Source organism: Poecilia formosa, unplaced genomic scaffold, assembly GCF_000485575.1.
Source record: "Poecilia formosa unplaced genomic scaffold, Poecilia_formosa-5.1.2 Scaffold45, whole genome shotgun sequence".
In the NCBI taxonomy this organism is placed as follows: Eukaryota; Metazoa; Chordata; class Actinopteri; order Cyprinodontiformes; family Poeciliidae; genus Poecilia; species Poecilia formosa.
In genome coordinates this window covers 742008-746564 of record NW_006799984.1, presented here as the reverse complement: position 1 = coordinate 746564, position 4557 = coordinate 742008, and the positions used below count along the sequence as shown (strand labels likewise).

Genomic DNA, 4557 nt, shown 5'->3' with positions numbered 1-4557 from the left:
GTGTGTGTGTGTGTGTGTGTGTGTGTGCGTGGGTGTGTGTGTGTGTGTGTGGGAGAATCTGAAAAGGGGGAGGGTGGATCCAAGTCAATCAGGTTGTAAGCCGTTAAAAACCGATGACAGACAGAGCAGTCTGCAGAGCGTTTGCACCCATATTTGGAGTGATGTGTACAGACAGAGTTAGAGATAATGACACGGTGGATGTTTGTGGAGGTAAAGGGGCAACAGAAAGTGAGTTCTGCAGAATAACAACGACAGATAGAAAGCAACCAAACAAGAGAGACTGACAGAGTCAGACATAATGCGTATGTCAAGGAAGAAGGGGCGCATGCAAACAGAAAGATTTGGACACTGAAACAGAAAAAGAAAGTGGCAAAGCAGTCACAGATGGAGATTAAAATAGAGAGCCGGTGAGTCAGACGTGGAAAGAGGGGCAGAAGGAAAGAGTGAGTCACAAAGATAAAGGGAGGTTGGAGAGAAAAAGTGAAACATAGAGGGTTTAAACTGAGAGAAGACAGAGACATACGGACAGAAAAGCTAAAGAAAAGAGGCAAACTGTTAGCATTAGAGGGGGACCTGAAGTGGAAGCTGAGGAGGGCAGAGATGAAAAAAAGAATAAAAATCACTTTGTATGGTAAGAATGTTAGATTGAACATCAGAAGCAGTAGGTTTTTTATTTCCAAGTCTTCCTTTTACATATCTAAGCTGTTCAACAGATGACACTTTCTAGTCATCAAACATTCTTTGTCTCTTTATAATTTTACTAAAAAGAAGCTGGTTTCCTTCCAATTTTAAAGTTGTTTTTATTTTTTTTTTACAAGTTTGAATGTTTATCATCTGAAATATTATGTTCGATCAAATATTGCAATGAAATTGGAATCAGGAATGATTGAACATATTGTCCAGCTCAGCTCTGATCAGTTCATGTTCTGTTTTCTTCACTCTGCACACAAAGGTGTTTTTGTCACTCTTACACTGGATAACAATTAGGATAAATAGATTATGCAATTTGTTTTCCAAACACCTTCCTGGAAATTTTTCTCTTCTTTTGGCACCAACTTAACTGTAGTTCTGCTCTTAAATGTCTGGTTAATCCTCTAATGTCCTGGCCAGACTGCTTTTCTCCCTTTTCCTTGTCACCTTGAGTAAATTAACATCTCCTGGCTCTCCAGGGGATACAGACTTTTTAACTGAATAGCTTATGGATACACTGACATTTGCATATTTTAAACTATGTATTTTGGTGCCGACAATAAACATTTCTAAGGAAGCCAGTTTGGGGTAAAAGCAAAGAGCTGGCTGCATTTAGCCAGACTGGAATTCTGTAATAAAGTGGTTTTCAAATATTTACAAAAGTAGCAAATCACTAAGTAGAGAGAAAGAGATTTTTAAAAAGTCCCACAACCAATTTCACTTTAACTTTTTTCATAAAAAGAAGTCATGAATTGAAAGATCAAAAGGTTTTTCAGTCATCTCAACCCAGATTACTGATAAAACCCAATGATTTCCGCAGTAAATCACCTGCACTTTTGACCATTTGTACCTTATTAAATCTTTCACTTATGCACGGCGCCGTGCAAACCTTTTTCGTGAATATGTCACTATTTGAAAATTTAGGCTAAACTGTTTTTTTAACTTGTGTTACTCTGAACTGGAACACATTTAATTTGGGTTGGATGTCATTCTCAGGTCCCAGCTCTGACTTCAGAGGAAAATGGATGACAGGCAGTCACCACTGCTTTTTCTTCTTTCACTGCCATCTGCTTTGGTTTACATTGGGAGTTCCTGAAAATGACTCTGCTGCACATTTGTGAAGAAGGAAAGATAAATGTGATTGAACAAATAACCTTTGTGGCTGATACCTCACCATTATAGTTCATTTGTTTGTCATTACCTTATGAGAAACTGATACCGTTGGTATCATTTTTCTGGGTTTGAGAAGCTGTATTCAATACTGACTTAAAGGTGTGTGCAATGATTTGTGCATGAAAACTCAGGAAAGGTTAAAGAATATTTATTTACAAAGCGATCAGCAGATTCTTCTCTGGAACAGCTTCCAAGCCAAACTCTGCAGGAAATACAAATGAGTAATGAGGAGAGCAGAAGGAAATGTTGAAAATGAAGGTAAGGCTTGAAATAAATTGATTTTTATTTAAATGAGCTCATATTAATGAGCTTACAATATTTTTGTAAAAATACTAGACTTAGCAAAATTTTCATAATGAAATGACGTTAGACTTACATGGCGCTTTTAGTAGGACACTCAGACACTTGACATGAAATCAGTCATTTCCACTCATGCACACATTTACATGCTAATGATGACAAGCTACGGTGGCTGTAGTTCCTTACTACATGATTGAGGTGGATTCTGGGAGTCGCTACCACAGAGACTTAAAATCCTGCATCTGATACTTAAAAAGAAAACGGGAACTTTTCTGAGAACCAGGAGAAGCACAAGTTGTCATTTTAACTCTCACCTGCAGGACTGTATAGTGAAAAAAACCTTATGAAGACAGAGAGGTATTAAGATGTCACAACAGGTTGTCCCTCCATACATGGCTAGGTCTCCTCTCACACTTTAGGCTGCTTTACAGAACTAACCATTGCAGAGATGGAGATTTGTGCATCTACAATCCAGAGAGCATTAGTCAGAAACAAGTCAGTTAGTTAGGAGAGGCAGAATGTTGGTTGGACAATAATCAAAATCTTGAGACATAAGTGGGTTTCAGAGTCAGAATAAGAGTTGCTCACGTGCAAAGACGAAGAAAGCAAGAGGCGGTTGTCAGGGAAACGTCATGGACATGGCCTGCTTGAAGACTATAAAGAAATGACAACAAACAATCCCACACTGAGTTAAAGCAGAGAAAGAGTTAATACGGGCTGGAGCACAGGTGAGAACAACGAGCTAATCAGCAGGTAAGGGAGGAGCTGTGAGCACAAAGACCGTGAATCATAGCACAGGTAGCAGGGAAATCATGACATTCTATTGATTAAGTGGATTTTCCTTCATGTCGTTCCAGTGGTGGAGTCTCCGTCTGGTGCTCAGGTACGTCTCTACGCCGATGATTTAACGCTGATCTGTTAGCTGACATCAAAGGACGTCTGACTGCAGATAAAAAGACCGAAGGAATGTGAGTTCAAGCAGTCAAAGATCTAATTAAGAGGAGTATAAAAGAAGATCAAAACTCAAAAATAAATACATGTGTGCTAAAGAAGCGGACATTAATAAATAATACAACCAAGATCAAAGCTAGCACAAATGAGTATGTATTTAAAAAGTCCTCAGATTCTCCTCAGACCCCACTAGGTTTTGATTTTTGCTTTTTCCCCTCCATCAAGGCAGAGCTCAAGTGGAGTTTATGGTGTCAAGTGTGCATATCTGTGTGTGTCAAATAGGTGAAATGAAATTTCTCTTCTTAAGCACTGAAATGTCACAGGAGATTAATTTTTGTCTGCTGCCTGAGATAGTGAAGCGGTCCTCTGCTGACTTTTGATCATTCAAGGCAATGAAAAGACAGAAGTGTAAATGTGTGTGAGAGAGAGTGAGAGATGGGAAAGGTGATTGCCAGATGTTTTAACAAGTTCATTTAACTGTATTAAAAAATCTGTTTTACATTTCTTTTTCTCTGCATGTTTTTTGTTGCTCTGCGACATACGTTTTCCTCCAGATGTTCTGCCAGCAGATGATCGCGTTGCTATCAGTGCTCAGAAATATGAAAGTGTTTGTTAACGTTGGTTCTCTCCTTCTTTCTCTGTCATAGCTGTTTGTGTCTTCACACAAACAAATGCAAGCTGATAAACAGGCTCATAAGCGCGTGCTTGTGTAAACAACTGTGCACACGTCAACACAAACACTCTGCTGCAGTTTGCACATTCATGCTTACTTGCATAAACAGAATTTAATATGCAAATACATGCATGCATGCAAATGTACAAGCGGTCACCCCTGTGTACTGTGACATAGACAACACACACTTTGCACATTTGTACAAGGCAGCAGCAATGAAAATATACGGGCAAACATATGCAGAAAGTAGACCAACTCATACACATGCTGCTGCTGCCATATGCGCTCCTTCAATCCCCCTTTTTTACTCTCCATCACACACACACACACACACACACTCACACAGAGTGAGAAGATAGACATTTACGTGTGAAGTCACCAAGCTTGTTTCCATGGAAACCTGAGAGGCAAGATGCTAATGAAAGACTGTGATTGTGTAACTATGGGAAACATTTACCTGTACACCTGTGTTTGCTAAAACACGCTGCTTAACTCCATGAGAATGTTTTAAAGTTCACCGACTGATTCGGGTTTAGTAAACAAGAAATGCTTTTCATTAGAGGTTCTGTGTTCCTCATCATCAGCAGTTGATCTTCATTTTGCAACAATTAAACACCTAGATTTTATTAAAGCTTTCACAAATCAGCGAAAAACAAATTAACCTCAAATTTCTTATGTTTTCAGTTATGTATTCACATTTTATCACTTGTGTGCAACTGAAGTGGAGAGAAAATTATGCGTGTTTTAAAATTTTTATAAACTCTTGACTG

At 38.8% G+C, this 4557-nt stretch overlaps 1 long non-coding RNA gene across 1 annotated transcript in view; it reads left to right on the top strand.

The window, feature by feature from the left end:
* The window catches only part of LOC107836224 (uncharacterized), a 19325-nt gene extending 15026 nt beyond the window's left edge, over positions 1-4299 (top strand). The window contains exons 2-3 of the long non-coding RNA XR_001662086.1: positions 3710-3719; positions 4289-4299. This is a non-coding gene — a long non-coding RNA (uncharacterized LOC107836224). The remainder of the gene's footprint in view (positions 1-3709; positions 3720-4288) is intronic.
* Positions 4300-4557: the final 258 nt, after the last annotated feature.